The sequence below is a fragment of the Notothenia rossii genome (assembly GCF_949606895.1).
Source record: "Notothenia rossii genome assembly, chromosome: 6".
Taxonomy (NCBI): Eukaryota; Metazoa; Chordata; class Actinopteri; order Perciformes; family Nototheniidae; genus Notothenia; species Notothenia rossii.
In genome coordinates, this window is record NC_136909.1 from 24,970,117 (window position 1) to 24,996,727 (window position 26,611).

The window sequence follows — 26,611 nt, forward strand, 5'->3', positions numbered from 1 at the left end:
TTCAGCAGAGCAGTGATTGAACTGAATAAAGCAATGCATATAAATAGCTTACCTAGGCACCGCATGTACATAGTTCTTGTCTATCTGTCAAAAAGACAAAAAATAAATATGTTCAGAAATGTGACATTTGAAACAGGACTACCATTTAATTATAATCAAAGGGTTTTAACCAGGAAATGAAGTACAACTGTTGGATATTGTAGCCACCAGTTTTGTAACCAAAAACTAGTTAATGCACCTGTATTCAGGTTCAACATGTTAAAACACATTTAGTCTGTGTGAGGAAAGTTTTTGGGGAATACCACATCACACTTATCTGCTCATATAAAGCACAAAAGATCCAAAATAGAGCCATGTGATATATCACCTTTCACCAAACAGTTGAATATAGAGTAAAGGTTCAGAAGGAAAACCCCAAAATGAAGCTTGCTGCTCCTGGTTTCTGTAGCCATGCATGACCAGGTCATATAATGAATGTTGATAAAGTAGAAAAGCCTGTTTAATCAGGACGGATCACTGTGCAGAGGTGGAGAATGTCAGAGAGAGCAGGCACAGCTGCTTAGTGAGAAATCCAATATTGACTGTCGGGATAAATGTCCTGCATATTCTCTCATCTGTCCCAGGGGCCGTGGTATTATGCCTCTCACGTTAGCACTCCTAATTGGATTAAAAATGGCTTGTTATTGGGAGAAAAATGACTGATAAAACTATCATGATTATTGCCTCTCAACAATGTTGGCTCCCAGAGCTGAAGAGGTAAAATAATTGTCATGGCTTTGTAAAAAAAGGCAAAATCAGGACGTTTGAAAAGAAACAGTTACATTGATTGATTGTGTTGTAAGATCAAACCAATGGAAGACGATGTAGGAACATTAAGTCTCTCATCCATTGTCTTATGCTGATTCTATGAAGCATGAAATGTCACATTAAAGTGTGGTATTCATGGCATTTATTTGCAACATTGTATACTTTTTAAATACTTATAAAATAAACTTGACTTGTTAGTGTGTGTGTGTGTGTGTGTGTGTGTGTGTGTGTGTGTGTGTGTGTGTGTGTGTGTCTGTATGTGGGTTTTTTGTTGGTAGACATACTTTTTGAATGCACAAATGGCTGTGAATGCATGCATGAACAGAAATGAAACAGACAAATCCATCAGAAGTCCACAGGGTTTTGGTTTGTATACCACCAGGAGCAGCCATTAACAGAAAATAAATGCCTGACACCATAAAGCTGACAGTGTCTCATTCATACTGACACTCCGACTAAATTACACATAAAAGCACTGATAACATCATCATTAAATATTGATTTTAAGGATGGTTGAAACGAAAAAACATCCACACATATTTTACAGATGAGGGGCTTTGGATAAGAGTCAAAGAATATTAGGTGGATTTAAAAAAATGAGGCTGCTTGGATGGCTCCTCGTGGGAAAAGATGGACAGAAGCAAAGCGGAAGGAGAAAAGGAGCGACTCAAAGAAGAGGGAGAGGGGGTGAAGAGTAGAGGGAGGTGAGGGCTTGGGAGGGGTAGAAAGAGATTTAAGGCAGAGGCTCAGAGCAGATGTTAGTGTTGATGATGATGGATGCAGGTTGTTGAGATGCAGAGTTGTTATCATGAGAGGCACTCGCAGCCTCACAGCACACTTTCCCCCAGATGTCACTGTGTGTGCATACGTGTGTCTGTGTGCATCTGTGTGTGTGTGTGTGTGTGTGTGTGTGTGTATGTATGTGTGTGTGTGTGTGTGTGTGTGTGTGTGTGTGTGTGTGTGTGTGTATGTGTGTGCATCTGTGTGTGTGTGTGTGTGTGTTGGTAAACCTTACTTTATGGGGACATCAATCTGTTTACATAGTCACGTCATGGGGACCTCTGACGCTTTGGGGACAAAAAAGTAGGTCCCCAAAGGGGAAACCATTTTAAATGATTGGAAGATTCATTATAAAGGTGCCTGTGAAGTTTTTAGCTTTTTCCCAAATGGCATGTTTTTTGGTGGGTGTGTGTGTGTGTGAACATGTGCTCAGTGGAGCATCAAGAGGATGGACCAAGAAATTGCAGGTCCGCTCCTCACACAAACATATTCCATATATGGTTAGCTCCACCCACTTCCTGGTCCCCAATAGGAAGGATTGTAGGAGCATTATGACATTTTTAGTGTTAAAGTGGTTTTAATGCATGTGTCGCGCTAAAGAGCTGAGAAATAAAAAGCAGCTAATCAAACTGCAATGTAAGTATTCTTATCTTGTTTATTTATTTGTTATAGTCATAGTTTGTTTAATAACGTAAGTAGATAACTACTAGTATAACTAATTCACATTGTAGTTTAGTAATCCATTCATTTGTACTTTATATCTTATGTTTAAGTTTGTGTATTTATTAGGACTATCAAGCTATTAAAATGTGTTTTATAAAATACATGTTGTGTGATTAATTAGTCTCAATCAAATTACAAATAGCAGTATTTCCCTATGAGAAGCATTTCCAATATTTTAATCGATCGAATGAATGAATAATAATAATAATAATAGATTTAATTTGTTAGCGCTTTTACAGTTGCTCAAAGACGCTTTACATATAGAAATACATAATAGACTTCATTATACATATAAAGTGTATATATATATATATATATATATATATATATTAAAGACTGGCATTTAGCTACTGGGAGGGTACATTTATGTCATTCTTGACAATAATCTGGAAATTCCTGTGCAGGGATTTTACTGGCAGCATATGTGGAAGGCGCAAATGGCTCAAAGCAAAAGGGTCAGTGTTTGCGTCGCAACAAGTGCTGCAGAGTGAAATCCACTATAAATGAGACCTTCCACATGATACAGTGGTTATCCAGGCAAAAGTTATTGTTTAACTACATTAGCTCAACTGCTTAGCTCTCATAGCATGGCTACCAGAGGAGGAAGAAGTACTCAAAATCTTGCACTTAAGGCGAGACACGGCAGGCAAAAACATCGTTTTTCAAGTACTTGTCAATTTTGAGATTTTGTGCTATTTTGATTCTATAACATGTTTTCTTTCAGGTTTTTGGAAGGAAAACGTACAAAATACACACTTAAGTGTTTATTTTTACTATAGTTTGTCTATTTGCGTCTGTAGATTTCTCCTAAATTCACCAAAAGTTAGCATTCTAACGTAACATAAAGTACCGCGACCGCTGTGTTCACCATGTCAACAGAGATATCGTTGGAAAGCTGTGTCTCTCCTGCTGTTACGGTTGAGTGAAGGAAGCAGGACCCAAATGCAGATAACGCCTTTATTTCAAGGATAAATACAAATAACATGGACAAAACAGAACTCTCACCGGTGAACTCAGTCACAAACAAAAGATGAACCAACACTGAACACAGGAAGAGACGGCGATCCTCTCCCCTCGTCCATCCATCTTATGCATGATCTTGAACAACCGCAATAAATGTGCCGTGGCTTTTGGAAACTCGTGTACGTCTTGTTATCTTTCCGTTGTGGCCTACGAGCCGGTCATAACAACTGGGGGCTCGTCTATCGTGAGTATGAACCGGGAGTTGGTTGGGTTGATTTGGCGTTAGTTTTACCTAAAATAGCCCGTGTTCGTGGCTAGTTGGTAGCATGAGTTTTTTGAGGGGATTCCCTCTGAGGACAGTGACGTATGTGGCCTTATATGGTGTTGTCAGAGTGTTGTTTATGCACTCTACGGGTGCCTAGGCATTATTTTGGAACGCGTATGTTCCCGGGTTTGTGGGATTTGATGAGATGGGTTTTTGTCCGAATAGCGTTGATCTGTTCTCTTAACTATTCGCTGAAAAATAGGAGGTAGTGATCCCGCCTGTGTATACAATACCTGTAGGAGTGTTTCCCCTGCTAGGTTCAAGAGGTGTTTCCCCTTTGGGTTTCGTCTGGGGGGGGCTTGATAGTGTTGAGGTACGGCGGTTAGAGCTTCACTTTCCCTTTTCCCTAAACTGGCTCGGGAGCACTTCCGTGGTTCAGGGGGGTTGCCGATTAGCTGGTCGCCTCTCTCGGTCCAGTGGGCTTTAATTGTAATAAGTACCCACCGCTACGCCTCACGAAGACTAGGGGGGGAGTTATGTAGTAAGTTTGTGGTTAGGAAGTCAGCTAGCGGGGCTGCTCATTACTGCGTGCACAGGTGGGCTAAGAAATTGCATTTCCTCTGAGTAAATAGCTATTGTTGGGTAAATATGGAATATATTGTGGGGGCGTTTGTGGCTGCACTTTCTGAAAGATTCTTGGATCAGTGCACCAAGGATCAATTGGTGAACATAGCTCAGTATTATGGGTTTGAAGTTGGCGATAAATGAGTGAAAGAGTCGGTGAAAGCGAATTTGAGGGCTTGTTTTGAGTTTCGAGCAACAGAAGGAGTTACTCAGATTACGCTTAGAGTTGGAGACGGAAAAGGAGTTGGCCGTGGAGAAGATGCGACAGGGCATTGAGCTGGAAAGAGCGGTGTCCTTGGAGAAATTGAGGCAGGAAACTGAGCAGGCTAAGTTGGAGTTTCAGAGGGAGAAACTAGAGTTAATTAGAGAGGGCAAAGTAGCGGCTGATGTCCTGTTTCCTGATAATTCAGCTAGTCAAAGCGGGGTCCCAGGGAGGTCAGTGGATGACTTAAATGATTAGAAGCTGGTTCCCAGGTTTAATGAGAAGGATCCGTAAAAAAAAAAGTCAATGTTTGAGCGTTATTGTTACAGTGTGTGTTAACCGGGAGGGCTCAGGAGGCTTATTCATCTTTAAAGGCCATGTAATGCATCTAACACAGGTGTTTTTTAACATGTAGTTTAGATATCACCAGAATAAAAATAAATAAAAATGTTTAAAGTTTCGTCATAATTAAATGACATATACGTTAAAAACCGATGTTGGTTCCGAAGTTTGCCGAGTACGCCCCCGATCACTCCCGAACGAGCGGTGACGTCACACGTGGCAAACATTGCCATTTGATCAAATCAGTCCAAATGGCAAGCAACGCGATAACTTCAGACAGCGACAGCGACAGCGATCATTCAAGCTCAGATTCGGTGGGTTATCTGGATTCAGTTACAGAAGTAGAGAGTGAACCAGCTAGCCTTTCACTTCAAGGCATCTTGCCTTATAAGTACGAGCCTCCTGCCCAGCAATCGAACAACGAGGCAGAAACTTTTGAAAGAGAAGCGGATTCCGCAGCCGGCGAGACTCGAGTCGGCAATACTGAATGGTAAATTCTGTTTTATTTAATTTGACCTGCACTAAATGTCGATCTTAATTTGTCATCTGTTCCTCACACGTCCGGCAGATATTGTTTTGTTTTTTAATGTTATGTACAATATTCAGGTGTACATGTCAATGCTGTGAAAGCATGCCCACTGCAGATGAATGTGTATGCTGCAGAGAGATCTGGCAGGTGATGGAACAAATAGACAGTTTGCAACCTACTGACCAGATAGCAGAGTCCTGCATCGGGTCGGGTATCCGCGGGTACCCGACGGGTGACCCGCATGAAAAGGTGATTTGCGGGTGGTATTTTTTCAAACGCTTTTTTCCGGGTTCGCTTCTGGGTAAAACAAAGATGATGCGGGTCCGGTTGCGGGTGTTGCATAATAAATATATTTAAACAATAATAATTTAGTTTAATGTTTAAATCCTCAGACCTCTCCTCCGCGGTACCGAGCATAATCATAACCTCTGCAGCGCATCTATCTGCTGCTGAGCGCACCACATTCTGAATGGCTGAGGTGAAGCTCTCTATAGCGGAGAATACAGCATTTTCAATAACTCTTCCTCAAGAGCGAAATCCAACGTCTGGGAGGCTTTTGGTGTCATCCTAGATGGAGACAATAACCAACATCCCAGGCTTTTTGAGCCAAATATGCAACTGCGTGTGTTAATAATTGCACGTTGTCACTGCTTATATATATGCGGGTTCGGGTCGGGTTACGGATCATGTGCCGGCGGGTCGGGTCGGGTTGCGGAACTAATTGGCAATATGTACGGGTAGCGGGGCGGGTTCGGTACTGCACGTCACGGGTGCGGGGTGGGAGCGGGTCTTGAAAATCAGACCCGTGCAGGACTCTGCCAGATAGAAGACACCGACGAGAACCCAAGGTGCATTATTAGCCACCCAGGCTTTAGAGAAGGCTGTCTCAGTGTTTGGACACTGAAAATAGCGTATCTTCAATACAAACAACAACACAGAGCAGTTGATGGCCCACTACACCAGTAAGTAAATATTGATTGACCCAACTGCCTATTGCAGCTTTGCTTTCATATAATACTTTTAGTCGCTACAGATATGGTACACTTTTAAAGATACCATTAAACTCTTTCAAGCAGTCAAAAACAGCTTGGCTTTTATTTTTTCTGTGTATGCAAGTTCAATGTATGCTTGGGAAAAGAAACAACTACACATGTGAGGAAATATATAAGAGGTCTATGATTCTGTCAAGCAGTCATGTATAACCTCATATTTATTTTGTACAAGTAAAATACAAATATCATGTTATAAGCCAATTTGTAACCATTGCTACATAATAGTACTACATAACATTTTATTTTTCTCCAAATATATTTATAATCTGTATACTTTTTTTTCATTAGGAAGTATCGATATACAGCTTATCGACAGTTTGTACGTTGGTGCTGGGGTGTACTCGGCCCAAAAATCAGAGTCCCGCTGCCTGCATGTGCTGCAACCGAGATACGGAAGACTTTCCCTGAACCGGGAGGCCGCTATAAGGGATTTCAATGGCCAAATCTGTAATTTGACATAAGTCATGCAGCTGAACTGGTTAAAATGGTTTCGCATGATGTAAATAATTTACAAAGTACATCATTTACAATATTATTTTTCCAAAGAAACATGTAAATATAACAACATTTTCCAAATCGCAAATTTGTAAGATTGTATTAATTTACTGTTTGATAAATAAAAAAGGGTTCTTTTGTTAATTTTTCACTTGTAACATTTTATCTTTATTGCAGTGTACATTAGTCTATTTTGGTATATGTGCGAGCCCACAAATAATTAGAAGTGGTAAAAATAATAAAGATATTCAGACGTAATTCATTTTTGGCCTTACTTATTTCACTTCAACTTTTATATATTTCAGTCACTAGGCAAGTTCACTGTACTCTGGTGACATTTAGCTCAAGCTGGCATAACACCTGTAGTAACTTAATTCTGACCCGAGTTTTGTGCACAATCTTCCAGCACTCATGATCAATGTTTATAGCAATCAGGAAACATTCACAGCTCACAACTACACATCGCTTCCCCATCATGAATTGTTAGATAAAAAAAGTTTAGCGAGGTCCGGTTACACATATGTTGAGCGAAAATAGCGGAAGGATACAAAACAAACAATCCAGACGAGGCTGGTGTTTGCCACGTGTGACGTCACACAGCTGGGTTAATGGCTGGCAAGCTTTTCGCTACCGGAGCGGAATAACACGGGAAAGTGGCACACATTTCATGTTATTTGGGGGGTATTTATGGAAAGAATCATTGATGTTGATATGTCAAATGAAACAGTGGAAAGTGATGAAGCGATTTATTAACACAGAATAACATTTATTTTGGACATTACATGGACTTTAAGTGGCAGTGACTATTTGCGCTATGATTTAGTTAAATCTGCCGTTCTCAGGGCTTACGAGCTGGTGCCTGAAGCTTATCGTCAGCGGTTTAGGAATTGGAAGAGAGGTGATAAATCTCACCTTGAGTTTGCTCTGGATATTTCCACCCATTTCGATCGCTGGTGTTCGGCAACTGACGTTGATTCTCACGGGGCGTTGAGGGATCTCGTTATTTTGGAGCAATTCAAAAATTCTGTACCGGAGCACATTGCAGTGTATCTCAGTGAGCACGCAGTCAGGACAGCAGCTGAAGCTGCTGCATTAGCAGATGACTATGTTTTGACACACGTTGGTGGAGGTGCTGCCATACAAGGCAGTCACGGTGGAAATTCCTCGGGTATGGGAGCGTGGTCTGGTCGTCCAGTAAGACCTGATGGGCCAGAGAGAGGGTATGTACGTGGTGCACGTGAGCCTGACAATGTGTGTCATTACTGTCATGAGCGAGGGCACTGGAGAAAAGCATCACTAGGCCACCAGGGTGGGTGGACGAGGTCAGGAGGACGGGATTTTGGACTGACAGCCCAGGAGCACAGCGGATGACCCGGAAGGGATCTCGGGCGGACGGCCCGGGGGCAAAGCAGAAGCCGATAAGGGGGACTCAGTTGGACGGCCCGGGGGCAAGGCAGAGTCCAAGGTGGGGGACTCGGGCGGACGGCCCGGGGGCAAGGCAGAGTCCATGGTGGGGCAAAGGCCACAGCGGGCGAACTCAGGGGGCCGAGCATGAGGGCGAAGGCAGCAGCAGGAAGAGTCAGGGGGCCGGGCCCGAGGGCGAGGACTGCGGCAGGAAGAGTCAGGGGGCCGGGCCCGAGGGCGAAGACTGCGGCACTCAGGGGGCCGGTCTCGGGGGCGAAGACCGCGGCTCTCAGAGGGCCGGGCTCTCAGAGGGCCGGGCTCGAGGGCGAAGACCGCGGCTCTCAGGGGGCTGGGCTCTCAGGGGGCCGGGCTCTCAGGGGGCCGGGGTCGACGGCGAACACCGCGGCTCTCAGGGGGCCGGGCTCGAGAGCGAAGACCAGACAGCTCCGGAGGCCGGGCAGGACCCGGTGTCGGCCGAACAGGAACCGGAGCCGGTGGGACAGTCATCGGCAGGATCCCCCACGGAAGAGGACCAGGAGTTAGCAGGACCCCTGGCGAGACAGGTGATGGCGGGGCCTCCAACGGAACAGGACAAAGGGTTGGCTAGACCCCAAGCAGAAGAGTGGTCGGCGGGACCCCCAATGGGAATGGACATGGAGTTGGCAGGACCTCCAGCGGAACCTCCAACGGCACGGACATAGGATTGGCAGGACCCCCGGCAGAAGAGTAGTCGGCGGGACCTCCAACGGCACAGGACATAGGGTTGGCAGGACCCCCGTCAGAAGAGTAGTCGGCGGGGCCCCCAACGGGACAGGACATGGAGTTGGCAGGACCCCCAGCGGAACCTCCAACGGACCAGGACATTGGGTAGGGACTTGAGACGTGACTCGAGAGGGGACTTGAGAGGAGACTCGAGAGGAGACTCGAGAGGGGAACCAAGGGGGAACTAGAGAGGGGACTAGAGAGGGGACTAGAGAGGGGACTTGAGAAGAGACTCGAAAGGACACTCGAGAGGGGAACCAAGGGGGGACTTGAGAAGGACCTCGAGAGAGGGCTTGAGAGGGGACTAGAGAGGGGACTTGGGAGGGACTAGAGGAGGGACTAACCATGGCTCTTGGGGCTCGGGCTCAGGGGCGGCGCCAGGGGGGAGCTAGGTCGTGCTGAAGCACCCCCCAGGATTGCCAAAGCACCCCCTAAGCACCCCCAAGAAATATGTTTGTTTTTTATTTTCTAATTATTATTATTTTTTTTAATTAAATTAAATTAGAAAAATTATTGATTACATCAATGCAAATGTGAAACAAACAAATGTTTGACCAAAAACATAAAGCCAACACAGGTGATTAGGCCAATGGCCAGCACCCATTAGATCTTTGACCTACCCATAGGCTAAATTACTATGTGACAATTTAGTGACTTCCTATTAGCTGGAGCGCCAAATTATTTGCTAACAGCAAAGTGACAAATGGATTGTTTTTTAGTCCTTAAACGTCCATGTGTGGACACTCAATCAAAACCACCTGAAAGCGAGAGGGATTCTGCACATAATAGGCCTTGTGAGTACAAGTAGCTTACTTCTGGCTCTCTGTGTTTCATTCAATATCTGCTCTGTGTGTGTGTGTGGCACGAGCCATTTTGTGTGCGTGCGCGAGCACCGGTGGGTCTCTACCGGAGATCGTTGTGGTTAGCATTTGGTGCTAGCTAGCCAAGCCAACGGATATAAGGAGCTTTTTCAACAACAAAGTGGAGGGAGAACTCTCTCCTGTCAGACTGAGAGTCTCAAATTACCTCAGCTCAGGTGAAGTAAAGGACTCTCAGTGTTTTGATAGTTAACTTTAGTCTAGTTATCTCAGTTTCATATGTATGTTGAGAGATGTATCCATAGATCTCTTCATCTTCGGGAACATTTCAAAATGCAAGATGGGGGGGGGTGGGGGTGCTAGTGGATCGCCGGAGCTGTTAGATTAACACTAACATGCTTATATTGTAGTTCTAAGTGCAATGCCTTGCGGCCGGTAGCACCATCCTTGATGGAGCATATGTGTGGGCAGGAAAGGAGTGAGCAGAGAGTAGAGTAGTTGTCGATTTTTGTTTTCTGTGACTATCTGCCTCACCCTCAGACTTTGAGTTGCGCGCGCTACTAAAGAGACGTGTTACCATGGAAACCAAACAATGGTTCAGCTGAATTAAAGTCAGAGTCGAAACAGTTGTGTGTAAATCTGATTTTGTGAGAAATCGGGAGAAATATGACCCCGGGAGGAAACCGGGAGAGGGCAATGAAATCGGGAGTCTCCCGCGAAAATCGGGAGGGTTGACAAGTATGAGTTGCAGTAGAAAATTCAACTGTAGCGCTGGTGCATTAATGGGAAACCCTTAAAGTTTGAGCACCCTCTATGAAACGTCAAGCTACCCCACAGCACCCCCTAGAGAAAATCTCTGGCGCCGCCTCTGCTCGGGCTGCTAGCCTGGCCTTGCGACTCCTTCTTTTAGGAGCCGTTTGGAGGCTTCGTGGACCTCCAAAAGCCAGACGAGTTCCAGAGAACAGCTCCTGGACAGGAGCAGGAACTGGGGAAGAAGCAGGGGTTGACTCCAGATGGAACACACCGAGGCGTATGGCGTCAGGTTGGGAATTGGGAGGCAGGGAGCTAGCATGTCTGGGGCTAGCAGGCCGGGAAACAGGTTTGACCTCAAAGCTGCCAAAAAAGTCCTCCACCCACTCGGGCAGCAACTCCCTCAACCAGGGTCTTGATGTTACCTCCTGGCGTGGCGCAGAAAAAACTGACTGCCTCTCTTCACGACTGGAGGCATATTTAAAGTCATTCCTCAAACATGCCAAAATGTACTCCACCTCGTACAAACTGTCCGCTGGGTCCATTCTTGGTTGGTTCGTACTGTTACGGTTGAGTGAAGGAAGCAGGACCCAAATGCAGATAACGCTGAAAATGCCTTTATTTCAAGGAACACAGGAAGAGACAAGACTAAATACAGGGAGGGGTAATCACAACACGAGAAACAGCCGGGCAGGGGAGGAGAAACACAAGGGCCACAGGTGAACACAATCAGACAACTAGACACACCAGGGAAACTAACGACAGGAGGAAAACACAGGGAAAAGGACCAGACAATATACCAAAAGGAAAACATGACAGGGAGAACAGCAAAACACCCAAAACAAGACATACAAAACGTGACATAACACAATAATCGTAACACCTGCACAATCTCATCGGATCCAAGTCATTTCCTTTTTATCAGCAACCAATCGTGGTCTTAAACCAAGAAACAAAATGTCATTGGCTGGTGTCAATTTCTGACAACGTGATTCGTTCAGATGCTTCACGTGGTGTGCTAAAACACTTCCTGGTTAGCTTTCCCGCTAGAAATTGAAATCTCAAAATGGCAAAAGAACGGCGAAAAAAACGTTCACAGACAAGACGACAACAATTTTCACTTGGACGAAGCAAGGTTATACAAAAAACAAATGACTCCGAACATGAAATACCTTCACGGAGTGCGTCGATGCGCAAGCTTTCATCCAAAGAACTCTTGCAATCTTTAAAGGACGTTTTCTCAAAATGAGTTTTTTCTCCTACTCTGATTTCGAAATTTCAACTTCAGTAGCACGTAGATACACCAAACCTTCCAGTTATATTCCTATCAATATTATGAAGGCTTTTAGTGAATGGTTTGTTCATATATCATTCATAGCCTGAATTATACAACATTGTATACCTAAAAACATGGCGAAAATTGATATTTTAGTGCTGTTGACAGTATTTTCTGATTTATGGAGTGATAAAAAGAGATATCCATTATCTCTTCTGTAAAAGCCTTGGATACTAATATGACTACAAAATGAAACAAGAATTTTGAACCTGGCTTTATCCAAAGTTCAGATTTCGATTCCTGAAATGTGTTAAAAGATGTGCATATTTAATGAGATAATGGATAATTTGCATATTTAAACATGCTATTTCAGAAAACTTGTAATACAAAAAACAATTGCCTTATTGTAAGTAATTAACTGGAGAAATTTCTAGCTGATACCTTTAAAGTCCTTATCTTGCGTAATTTACTGTAGCTGAAAGATCATAGAACTGTTTCAAAATGCATTAACTTGTTGGGTCTTATTCCAGTAACACGTGATATAGATCGAATATCGTTTCCTATTTGCTGTAAATCACTTGTTAATATCGGGAAAATGGGTCAAATTCAGAGGTATCCAGAAAAGTCTGGATTCAAACTTGCCGCTGCTTGGTGCTGTGTCGTGACGTCACGTGTGGTTCCGCGAATCCTGGTGAGTTCAGCCCGTCCCAGCATCACACAGTGTAGCATTGCTGGTATAGCCGCATGTCAACTTTGTGTATCAGTGTTTATCTCCGAGTTTGTCTTGTTTTTTCCGGATCATGGTGAAGAGGTGTGTCGTTGGCGGGTGTAGCAACACCAATCGGGATGGTTTTACCGTTCATTTGTTCCCGAAAGAGAAGGTTTTACGGGAGAAATGGGAGCGATTTGTGCGATCCGGACGGCAGCAGGGAGCCAGACAGCGGCAGCCGGGAACCACACGTGACGTCACGAAATGGCCTGCTTCCAGAAGCAAAGTTTTTTTATTGGACCTAAGTTTTTTCCTTTTTTTACATATTATTCAGTATGAAATAAAGAAACATACATTGACTATCTGTTGCATACACCCCCCAGAAATCAACTGCCAAAAAAAGTTTTTAATGTAAGATAAGGACTTTAAGTTAACAAAATTACCCTATTCACCTGGGGTGTCTCGCCTTAAGTAAAAGTAGAAGTACCAGAGTGTAGAAATACTCTGTTACAAGTAAAAGTAATGCATTGAAAATGTTGCTCAAGTAAAAGTACAAAAGTATTAGCAATAAAATATACTTAATGTTATTATAGTTATCTTAATTTTGTTTATTAATTTTGTATGTACTGTGTGCACCATAACACCAAGACAAATTCCTTGTCTGTGTTAACCTACTTGGCAATATTCTGATTCTGAATGACTAGTTTTACTTTTGGTAGCAATATTTACATCGAATAATTGGAATAAAATATGTGCATTTTCAATGTGCAATGTGCAGAATTCCGAGGGATGTGCAGTACTGACAGTATTATAATGAATACAATATATTGTTTACATTACATATTACATTACATGTCACTTATTAGACGCTTTCATCTAAAGCAACTTACATGCATTCAATACTGTGGGCAATCCCCAAACCATCATCGGAAGATCAGTGCACTATCCCACTGCGCCACAGCCTCCTATACACATATACTGTAAAGCGTGCAGCCTACAAGGCAAGCTGTATGTAGTCAGTCAACAGTACGTCAACCAGAAATACAGAATCCTGCAGTGGTGAGAGTGGTGATCGACCAAATAAGATGATCAGTGGTAGATATTCTGTACTAGACCTCCACCTATTGGCAGCTAACCAAGTGTTGATGCAAGTGAACGGAATACTTTTTTGAAAACGCATACGGTGCGTAAACGCAAACATTCCTGTGTAAATGGGGTCTCAGTGTCCCACTCTCCCACACCACTGACCTCCCCCGACACATCAAATTCTCTCTCAATCAATGAAAAGGGATGTAAACAGACTTTTTAGAAAACTCAATAGCACAAAAGCAGCTGGCCCTGATAATGAAGCTCAGCTGTCTCCGGTGTTTACAGACATCTTCAACACCTCACTGGAGACATGCCACGTCCCAGCATGCTTCAAAACCTCCACCATCATCCCGGTTCCCAGGAAAACAAGGATCACAGGATTAAACGACTACAGACCCGTCGCCCTGACCTCTGTGGTTATGAAGTCCTTTGAGCGCCTTGTCCTGTCCCACCTAAAATCCATCACAGACCCCCTCCTGGACCCCCTGCAGTTCGCCTACAGAGCCAACAGGTCTGTGGACGAAGCTGTCAACATGGCCTTCCACTTCCTCCTCCAGCACCTGGACACAGCAGGAACCTACGCCAGGATCCTGTTTGTGGACTTCAGCTCCGCCTTCAACACGATCATCCCGGCTCTGCTGCAGGACAAGCTCTCAGCTGCACGTGCCCGACTCCACTTGCAGGTGGATCACAGACTTCCTGTCTGACAGGAAGCAGCACGTGAGGCTGGGGAAACACGTCTCTGACCCCCGGACCATCAGCACCGGTTCCCCTCAAGGCTGCATTCTTTCCCCTCTACTCTTCTCCCTGTATACCAAAAGCTGCACCTCCAGTCACCAGTCTGTCAAGCTCCTGAAGTTCACAGACAACACCACCCTCATCGGACTCATCTCTGGTGGGGACAAGTCTGCCTACAGGTGGGAGATGGACCATCTGGTGACCTGGTGTGGGGAAAACCACCTGGAGCTCAACGCTCTCAAGACAGTGGAGATGGTTGTGGACTTCAGGAAGAACGCAGCCCCACCCGCCCCCATCACTCTGTGTGACTCCCCAGTAACTGCTGTGGAGTCTTTCCACTTCCTGGGCACCATCATCACCCAGGAGCTCAAATGGGAGCAGAACATCTGCTCCCTCATCAAAAAAGCACAGCAGAGGATGTTCTTCCTGAGGCAGCTGAAGAAATTCAAGCTGCCGAAGACGATGATGGTGAACTTCTACACCTCCATCATGGAGTCCATCCTCACCTCCTCTATCACCATCTGGTACGCCACAGCCACACCCAAGGATAAGGGCAGGCTGCAGCGTGTCATCCGCTCTGCAGAGAAGGTGATCGGCTGCAATCTGCAATTCCAGGACCAGAACCTCTCGCCACCTGAACAGTTTCTTCCCCTCCGCTACCGGCCTCTTCTACAAAGCCCGGCCCCCCCACTGACACTTTACCTCAGCCACAACGTAGACTCTATGCATCACATGAATGCACACAATGTTCAAATACTGCTTGCTCATATTCTTATTTCATAGTTTATATTCTATAATTGCAATCTATTTTGCTGTAAATTAATGCTCTATTTTATTGCTATTTAACTATATTTTATTACAGTGTCCTTAAAGATCTTTAGGTTTATATTAGATTTTTGTTTGATATGGAGATTCTTTGTTCTGCACCACAACATCAAGTCAAATTCCTCGTATGTGTGAACCTACCTGGCAATGAACCCGTTGATTCTGCTTCATGAAAAAATAAATTAAAACAAATAAAAAATGAGTGGTGAAAGTAAACAAATAGAGGAATTGTTACAAAACTAACTAAATACAGAACTAAAATAATAAAAAAAGAAATATCAATGTATGTCACCAGCAATATTTTTAAATGTCAAATGGCATAATATTCATGTTATTAATTATTGTTAAGTTATTTGCCTGTTTTGATTGTGTAATGTTTTTTAATACAATTTTATAAGCCAAAAAGTGTCACCAAAACATAATAAATGTAGTAGTTCTATAAAGGTCTAATCTTCAGCTGTTCTTGGGGGTCAGAGCCCATTATTTTATTTTTTGTCTCGTCTGGTCTTTTTCGTAAAATTAAAGCATGACTCCTGTGCTGCATAATCAAGTAATATACATGTTTTTATGCATAACAAGCTAAGCTATCAGCATATGTATGCTACAGGGATGTCACATGGATGTACACATAGTAATGAGACCATAAGTACAAAAGAAAAAACAAGACGAAAATGTTATCACTCAGAAATGAATTGTAACCGGGGTGAAAAAGGGTGTTACATTTACTTAATTATGAATATTGTTACATCAAGGCCGAAAATTAGGATGACTACCAACGGTCAAAAAAATGTGTTTCCCTCCCAGAACTACCAGCGCAGCGCCTCCCCAGATCTGGCGCCCTAGGCGAACATCTATAACGCCAGTGCTACGGGCCGGCCCTGCGTGTGTGTGAGTGTGTGTGTGTGAGGCACAGCACCGTGTCACAGTCGCGCAGAAAAGCCGGATCGGTTCGCTGACGGCCGGCACCGATGATGATGATGATGATGATACATGAATTGAAACAAAACACAGTTTAAACTAAGGAGTGACTCTCATGAGTTTCATTTATTTTCTTCACTACGCTGGGGTACTGCTCTCATGTCAAGAAGCATGAGATCAGTGTACTGCATGCACTGCATCGTCCAATCAGTGAGCGATACACAGTAAGGGGGCCGGGCGAGTATCTGAGGATTTCATCTGAGGATGGACTGGTGGTTCCTCGATTATCGCTCCTCCATTATCGCTCCTCGCTCCTCCGGCAGAAATAAGAGCCATGGGACGGTACTCAAGATGGCGCAGACAAATCAACTTCCGGTGAGACCGAGGACCGAGGAGCGAGGAAATGAAAATAGTCGACCTGAGCAGGGGCGCCGTAAGGGGGTGAAAGGTTAGGACGATTCTAAGGGCCCATGACTAGCAGGGGGCCCCAAAATGTTTAGAACATTAAGAAAAAAAATGTAAGTACCCTTTCATAAATAATTAACATTAATATAACGTTATATTGCGTAGTAGGCTACTCACTAAACGTACGATTCATTTAACTTATTTTCTTCCAAAAGTTAATTATCCAAAGCCTCTCTACACCCCCCTCTATTTACATATAGTGGTTTGGTCCTAAGACTCCTGCCTCCAAACGCAGCACTTTTCTAGCAGAGTGAAAGCATGTGACTAAGCTGACATTAAGTAGGCTACTGTTAATATCTTCACAGAAAATTCAGAGGTTTTTCATTTCACTGCTCTTTTAGCTGACATTAAATGCAGGTACATGTTTATCAGCTATTCATACTAAATCAGTTGTCCCTCCCCCTGGTGCCAGGACCAACATATCCATCTTCAGGTTCAGCAGCACTGTCCCCCTATGGCTGAACCTGAACCAGCTTTTCTCCCAACTGAAGGAGGTGAGCAGCATTGTGTTGAATGACATGCCACTTAACATATCTGAAGGGAGACTGGAATACAACACATATATATCAAAACAAAAAGCTAACAACTAATTTAAATTATACATTTCAAACACAGTATTTTCCCACATAGCCACTGATCTATATAAGACAAAAAACTGCTTTTAGTCTATTTAGGATGTTTGAAGCGTTGAGTGATCAGTCTGTATTAGGTAAATAAAATGTTCATCACCAACATTTTGGTTATGATATTAATACTAATATTAAAGAATATATTATCATATGTGTCATGTACACTCTACAGAGCCAGGGCCCTCTTCAGTTTTGTCAGGAAGGTGTGTGGAAGTGGAGGAAGAGGTGAAGGACAGTGACAGTGCCAGTGGCAGTACCAGTGTAGATGAGGAGGATGAAGGCTCCAGTGAAGACAAGAGAAGGTGTACAGAAAGGGACAGACAAAGTGAGGAAAAGGACAGACAAAGTGAGGAAGCTGTAAAAAAAAGACTGAGAAAAGGCAATAGGCTCTGATTTGGCACCACCATAAGGCCTTTTCATTTCCATTTCCGTTGTATTCCAATTTAATACCTGCATATTTTGTAGTTGGTATGTATATTTAATTTTAAAATCTGCAGCTTATGTTATTTTTTGTGTTATAGCATTTTATAAATGATTTTGTTGGTGGTAATGTTCACTTTATTTTAATTTAAGAGGTCATGTATATTTAAGTTATATATATTTGGATTTATGCATTCATGTTGAGAATGTTCCATTCATAAATGTTATTGTTAGGCATGTACACCATAAAAGATGACTATTGATATTTATTGTCAGGAATGTTAGTGTTATATCAAATAGTGAATTCTACTGCAGCAGAATGTTGCACGTCTGCACAGTGTTATATTTTCACAGCTCAGTGTCAGTAAATATTGTGCGGTTAGTATTGGACTACAAGATAAATGCAAGCCTGTACAGGTGGAGTTATTTAAAGCATACATGAGTGGTTTGGGTTCTGGAGGTGTGGTTAGCAATTGTGCTTGGTTGGCGTTGCCTGGGCCTGGTGATGGGGGGGCCCAATTTGATATCTTTTCACGGGGCCCAAAATCCCTGGCGGCACCCCTGGACCTGAGACAGGGCCCCGGTCTGTACCCTGGTATCAATTTTACACTGAAAAAAGCAAAGGTCCCTAGAGGTTTCTCAATACTCAAATTTCTCCTCCTCGACTCCTTTCCTCGAGACTTGGTGCCGCCCACAGGAGATGCGAGCGGAGGACTGAGGAGGGGAACCAAGGAGAGAGGAGTGGAAGCAGCAGGCGGTTAGAGAAATGAGAACTCCTCTCCTCTGAGCGGTCATTTTAAAGAGACGTCCATTAATGATGACAGGAGGCACAGTAGCACTCTGATGGACAGATGTGTTCATGACGACTTATATTTACTTTTAATTCATTGACAGTGCGGTATAATGAGACAATAATAGGCTACAGATGCGGACATATACACACACACATATATTTATATAAATATATAACATTTCAGAATCAAACAAGTATGAGAGCACTCTCATTAACGTAACACAATCAGAGACTGGATATAACCCCCCCCCCCCCTTCTCTCTCTGGTCGCTGAAATGGGGAAGTGAAATTACGGGCCAAAAGTTGTACAAGTATTAAAAGTACTCATAGGACACCAAACCAACTGAGACCCGTCTGTCCGCCGCATCTACGCACTGTACAACACACACACTGTACCACAACGGGTCACAACTGTAAGCGACCTGTTATCCTTCAATCAACGACAGCGAAGCATCTAGGGTGTTTTCCGGCATTTATTCTGAGGACTGAGAGCAAAAACTATGTTCTCCTTGAATCCACGCTGCACATCCTCCGCAGCACTCACTTCAATGTCTCTTTAGTATTTATTCATACATACTAGCTTATTTATAGATTAAGAAATTCTTAAATGAACAAGAAAATCTTATTAAGTAATCAAACAAAAATACAAATACAAACATACCTGAGAACAAAAACAATGTTCTCCTTGAAACCACGCTGCACATCTTTACAAAAGAAAAGAAAGGAAGGGTTAACATGTAAACAAAGAAAATGACGCAGATCGCGTCTAATTCCCGCCAAAACCACACCACAGATATCACTAAAAAAATACAATTTCTACGGTAGAAACCCAACAAAAACGGGTCAACAATGTACCCAAATTAACACTCAACAACACACATCACTTCCATCAACCCAAACAGCCGGTCCATCACAAAAAAACGCAATGATTTGTAACACCTCTCCCAGCACAGATTACCCTCCATAGCACTCACTTCAATGAGAGGGGAAAGCATATTGACAAACAGGAAATGGAAAAAGATGTGCAACGGTAAAGTGTTCCCACCAGAAACATAACTCAAAAACATCAAAAGGAAACAATCTCATAAAAATAAAATTCACAACCTATTATAAATCGTAATTTATAACTAATAATTATGTCTACACATTTTTAACTCCGTGACACACACACACACCTACACACTGTACCACCCACACCTACTGCTCCTAAAGCATAATCAGGCTACAGCCGTTGTGTATTTTATTATCTGAAGCACTAAATGGTCTTAGAAAAATATTGACTCTTTGTTTGTAGATATCTACTAAACTACAGCATACAAATACAGAAAGTAACGTAGGCCTGTTATACTGAGTGATATATATTTTACACACTGCTCTGCTTTCTGCACGGACCTCACAGCTGTTCTCACTGTAAACATTGCATTGCGAATATCCAAGGGATGCATGCAGAGCTGTCATTGGCTGAGATAAGTCCTGCCGTGCGTCACGCCTCCACCGTTCCCGGAAATGCATCCGTGGAGGAGCCGTGGGCCCTTTCTCATTTCTCTAACTCCCCTCCTCGACTCCCCTCCTCGACTCCTATCCTCGATACTTAGTCCCGCCCACAGGAGATGCGAGCGGAGGAGCCGAAGGAGGGGAACCGAGGAGAGAGGAGGGGAAGCAGCAGGCGGTTAGAGAAATGAGAACTCCTCTCCTCTGAGCGGTCATTTTAAAGAGACGTCCATTAATGATGACAGGAGGCACAGCAGCCCTCTGTCTGATGTACAGATGTGTTCATGACCACTTATATATTTACTTTTAATTCAAGTGCGGTATAATGAGACAATAACAGGCTACAGATGCGGACACACACACACACACACACACACACACACACACACACACACACACACACACACACACACACACACACACACACACACACACACACACACACACACACACACACACACACACACACACACACACACACACACACACACACACACACACACACACACACACACACACATATGTATATAATATTTATATAATAGTGTAGCGACCCTGATAGGATGATGAGGGTGTCATTGAGGCATCCCCCGTCTCTCTGCCAATCACAGAGCTGCATAGTGATGCTGGTCTAGGTGCGGGTCTGTGGTTGGGGGAGCAGACGGGGGAGGGCGGGGAAGTTGTGACGTAGTCTTGGATATATATATGAGTATGTGTGGGAGTTAGAGTTAGAGTGTGTGAGGTTGAACCCACAAGCTGTTCCTGAATCTGTGATCATATAAAAAGAAGAGTTATTAAAGCCTAATAACTTGAAGCCTGTTTCCGACTCCATCTGTGAACGTTCATTGGTGTCAGAAGTGACTTTTCGAACGGAGGACGTCTATCCTGACGGGTGTTCGTAACTGCGTCACGGAGCTAGCAAGTAAGCTAGCGGAGATGGAAAAGTTCAGCAAGATGGGAGTGAAGCAGGAAAGTAGGGATGGAGAGGAAGAAGGAGAATGTGGGCGGTCGAAGGACATGAGTGGGGAGTTTGTGAAGGCACGGGAGGCGAGAGAGCGCCTGAGGGAGTCGGCGGTGATGATGGCTAGAGACGCGGGAATGTTGCCATCTTCAGCTGCGTTTCGCCCCAAAACCGAGCGGGATGTAAACAACAATGGCGGCGCCCATCAACCGGTAGCAGCCGCCGTGTCCGTAAAGACACCCAAGTACTCGGGTAAGGCTGACTGGGAGGCTTTCCATGCCCAATTTGAACTGCTTGCACATGCCGGGGGCTGGTCAGTAGAGACTAAAGCACTACAGCTAGCTTTGTGCCTCACAGATGAGGCTCTGTCATGTCTGCTGCTGCTTAGCCCTGAGGACCGGCACAGCTATGAAGCGTTAGCGGGGGCTTTGAAGAAGCGGTTTGGACAGTGTTTCCCGCCAGAGCTGCTCCGGAACAAATTGAGTAACTGCTGTCGGAAGTCTGGAGAGATGCTGCGTGCGTTGGCTAACGACGTGGAGAGCCTGACGCGGCGGGCATATGCACACATGCCACCCGGAGTGCAGAGTGAGCTGGCACGTGATCAGTTCATCAGGGCTCTCCTCCCTGCAGACTTGAGGGTTGGGGTACAGCTGCAGCATCCACAGTCCTTGCAGGCGGCCTTGGAGATGGCTGTGGAGAGAGAGATTGTGTGGAGTGTGGCAGCGAGGAACAGCGGAGGGCCGGTACCACCGGCTGTGAGGAGCTGCAGAGAGGAGGAGAAGCCTGTATGGGTTACCAAGATGATTGAAAGTGTTCCAGTTTTATTAGAGGAGAAAATTAGGGAGATGGAAGCAGCTGTCAATGCAGAGAGGGAACTGTGGCAGCAACAGGAGGCTAGACTCAAAGCGGAGCTGGCCTCTCTTGAGTGAGATCTCCAGGAGAGTAGAGAGAAGGAGAGCCTTGTGGCCTCTCTGGAGAAGTGCCTCCAAGAGGGCAAAGATAAAGAAAGGAGCCTGGTGGAGGAGTGTACCAAGAGGAAGGCGCAGTTCAAAGAGCGGCTCAGGAGCCTGGAAGCCGAGAAGGACAACCTGCAGTGGAGGAGCGTCTGATGAACCAGCTGGCCCAGCTCAACGGCAGCATCGCAGACTACCAGCAGGAGGCGGCGGACAACCGGGAGCATTTGACCGAGCTGCAGCGGGAGGTGGAGCGGTTGGCGAGGGAGCGGGCCGAGTTGGAGGCCGAGGGGCAGAGCGAGAGCGACCGGGCCGCCAGGCTGGAGGAGGACATGAGGCAAGAGAGAGAGAGCCGAAGCAGAGTCTGGTAAGCAGAGGGGAGCTGGAGCAGCAGCTGAGGTCCGCTCAGAGGGTCAGGGAAGGCAGTCAGAGCAGAGCGCGGCAGCTGGAGGAGCTGCTGAGGGAGAACCAGCTGGAGGTCCGGCAGCTGCAGAGGGACTGCATCAAGTACCAGGAGAGGATCAGCGAGATGGGTAGAGACGCTAAGGCACTGCAGCAAGGTTACAACGAGCTCCAGAATAAGCTAGAACAATCCCAACTGGAGACTTCGAAAATTCTAGAAGACCTGAAAAGGACTGAAGCAGAGTTTGATACCAGTAAATCTCAGCTGGATGAGTCCCAGAAGCAGGCAAGCGTAGCTATAGTGGAGAGGAGTACCATGGAGCAGAACGCCCAACACAGAGAGGCCTCGATGAAGGTAGAGACGGAGCAGACCCTGGACTCTGTGAGGTTCAGACTCTGAGGCGAACTGAAGGAGATGGAGCTGAGACTGGACGAAGTGGACAGAAGAACTATGACACAAGGACAAGAGGGCAGCATTTCCGGGCCGAGTAGCTGGTCTGGGTCTATAGCCCACAACGGAAGAAAGGCCGGTGCCCAAAACTGGACAGCCAGTGAGTTGGTCCCGTCAGAGTACTGGAGAGGGTGGGGGTAATGGTCTACAGGGTGCAGCTGCCACCAAAGGTGAGAAAAAGTTGGGCTCCACAGAGACTTTGTTGTTAGTAAAGTTTATAGTGAGACCCCTTGTTTCCGGTAGAGGGCAAGAATGCGCGCTGGTCTCACTGGAAGGGATGGTAGTCCACCCAGACCTTCCTAGTCAAAGTTCAGTGTGTTGTTGTAGTGTTTGGGCTGAGTTTTGTTTGTTCCTCTAGGGCAGGGGTCTGCAACCTTTTTGACCAAAAGAGCCATTTTGCTGCTTTTTCCAAAACATTTTTTTGTCTGGAGCCGCAAAACATATTTCATAGCTTGATAGCTAATAAAGTTGTATTTATTGTTATATCAGACAAAAACTACCGTTTTTTTTGCATTTATTAGGCTATTTATTACATTATATAAAACTGTTAACCTCTAATAAGAAACAAAGAACTCCTACAGTATAAGGAGAATTAAAAATAATACACAGGCCTACTTTAAAATAAATTAAACACAGCACTTGGGGAGTCCTCTGCACATTTGAAGGAAAACAAATATTATTAAAATGGGCCCACTTTGAAATAAATAAAACATATAGCTGCACCCTAAAAATAGTTAAAGGTAGGGTAGGTAAGAATGGAGAAACCAGCTCGACTGCGCTAGAATTTGAAAATACACAACCGGAAAAAATATGCCTCTTCCTTCAGACTTCCTCACAGAGCCCCTCCTCCAACACACACGAACGCGCGCATGACCAATCAGGCCACGAGATACATTTGTGCACAGATGGAAGGCTGACAGGCAGGTAGGCCATCCAGTTATTTTAGCCGGGCCGGCTCAGATGATAGGTCGTGCTTTTTACAGCGCTACGGCTTCCAGAGATTAATTTTTGTATGTATTTATTGTCAAAGCATTTAATATATTCATTGCTATCGGGATGTTAAGAGCATTCCATGGAATATAACAAAAAGTGTTTTCTGAAATAAATTACATACCCCATTGAATTATGACCTATGATTATGACTGAAGATCGTCAGCTGTCTTCCTCTCCGTGTTGTTCCCGTTGTTCCTCGATACGTAAAGGCTGCAGTGCAGCACCTTTGACAACTTCTCTCTACATATCAAACATACCGGTAAACCAGCATCGTTTGCTGTGAAAGCATATAACTCTGTCCACACAGAATTAAATCCTGTGTTTCTCCTGTACTGTTCTTTGATTTATCCATTCGCTCATCGAGCCGGGGGTAAGGTTATTCACCCGCAGGAAAAGGCGCTCGTGCGGGACCTATAGCAGGATGTGACGCATATTTTAGTTGACCAAATTAATACCGTTTTGTTTTTTATTTATGTGTCACAGTATCACCTCAAAATACAAGATACGAAACATTTTCAACCATGCAACAAAATATAAATAGTCCTACAAATACTTTTATTTTATTTCCTTCCTATTTTTGTCTAAGCTCAAGGGAGCCAGAGCAGAGGGCTTAAAGGGCCGACCCCTGCTCTAGGGCGAGGAACTTTGTAGTGGGGGGGTAGTGTAGCGACCCTGATAGGATGATGAGGGTGTCACTCAGGCATCCCCCGTCTCTCTGCCAATCACAGAGCTGCATAGTGATGCTGGTCTAGGTGCGGGTCTGTGGTTGGGGGAGCAGACGGGGGAGGGCGGGGAAGTTGTGACGTAGTCTTGGATATATATATGGGTATGTGTGGGAGTTAGAGTTAGAGTGTGTGACGTTGAACCCACAAGCTGTTCCTGAATCTGTGATCATATAAAAAGAAGAGTTATTAAAGCCTAATAACTTGAAGCCTGTTTCCGACTCCATCTGTGAATGTTACAATATATACAATTTCAGAATCAAACAGAGCAGTCTCATAATAACGTAACACTATCAGAGACTGGATATATCCCCCCCCCCCCCCCCCCCCCCCCCTCTCTGGTCGCTACAATGAGAGAAATCAATTACGGGCCAAAAGTTTTATTTACAAGTATTAAAAGTAAGCAGAGGTCACCATTATTATTCTCAAGTGCTTCAAGGCCACAGAGCTGATTTGGCAGACTATGTTGAAACTACTCCTCTTCACACAAAGTTTGAACTTCCATATTCTGATAACCATTATACTTTATACAGCTCAAGGACACAGGTGTCTAATAACAATATGAGACATCCGTATGAAAGCAGATTTCTGAGGCGTTCCGCCATGCTACACAAAAACTCTGTCTGCCCGCCCTATCTTGTATATAAGCTTTGCTATTCTGTGACTATTGCGCACACTCCTGCAGACTATCCTATACTCTGTGAGACCTGTGCCTTCGAGGCGCCTCGAATAAAGAACCAGAAAGACAACTCTGTTTGTTTCACCAGTTTATTGATTGATCATTCTAATTGTAGGCTATATCTCCACAGGATTGACTAGGTCTAATATTTCCATAACACCTCACAGCTGTTCTCACTGTAAACATCGCGTCGCGATGAAAGCAGGTAATAAAATAATATCCAGGGGATGCATGCAGAGCTGTCATTGGCTGAGATAAGTCCGGCCGTGCGTCACGACTCTTTGAAAGATCTCTGTTCCCGGAAATGCATCCACGAAGGAGCCGTGGAGGACCGTGGAGGACCCATCAGTGTATCCTCGGTTATAGCTCCTCCAAAGAGCCTCCTCGACGCTTGATCCTCGGTCCTCAAAGTGCATTTATAGTCCAGCAGATATGTGAAAGAATTGTGCTTTTGATGATAAAAGCATGAAATTTGGCACACTGTTAGAGCATGCCCCAAGGAAGATTTTTGGCTATAGGGCCATCGCAAATTGGTCCAATGGCGCCAAATGGCCGCCATTGGTTGTTATTTTACCAGTAGTTTAGGATCTAGACCACCTAGGATCTTGATTCTGGTGGCTAATCCTACATTTTCAAGGATGGGGAATGCATTGGTACTATTTACAACATGCTAGAATGTAGCTAACTATATGTATCTGGTATTCAGGGAACAAAATACACAGTAAACCATTAACATATTTATTATGGTGAAGTCATACATGTTACATAATATATATGAAATATTACAGGTTTTCACCTAAATGCAGACTTAGTTCTGAAAACACAGTCCACCACAGTGGCAAAGGGCAGTGTACTGAATTGCTACCTTGACACATTCAGGAGGAGTTCACGACAGGCCTGGGTCGATTGGGCTGCTGTGATTGCCAGTAGGCTACTACCACATCCGTGTCAACTGTGCGTATTGACACCTTGCTATACCCTTCCTTCACAGCATCTCCTAGGTGCAGTAGGATGCGGGTATGAGCCTCCTCATGTGTGCATGTTGCAAGTACTGATTATTTGTTTGCCAGTGTTGAGGGCTGTCACACTGGTTGCCAGGAAGAAGAACAGTTCAGCCTTCTTGTCTTCAATGCGCAGAAACTCTGGCCAGTTTCCAGGAATGACACTGGATGGCTCAACGCGTCTATGAACTTCCTTCCCTCTCTTGCTGCGTGTTTCAGCCTTCAGACTTTCGGGGAAATGTTCATCCCACACGACATCAATTCTGCTGACATGCTCCAGCTGAGACAGGATGTATAGTGAGAACGCTTTCTGCGCATAATAAAAAAACGTCTTAGCAGCACCAGGTCGTAGCATGTTCACAAGAGTAGCCTCATCAAGGATAAGGCATTAACTGTGTGGTGGGATGCATTCTCTTGTAAAGAAATCAGGTCCTCCAAACAGCCCACCAAGTTTGACTTGGTACCAGTTCTGAGTTTGCCCATTTGTGACAATGATGATGGAAATGCCTGGTTTTCAAGTTTATTATATTTCACGTAATTGATCCCAAAAAACTCATCCAGACTTCCATCACGTATCTCA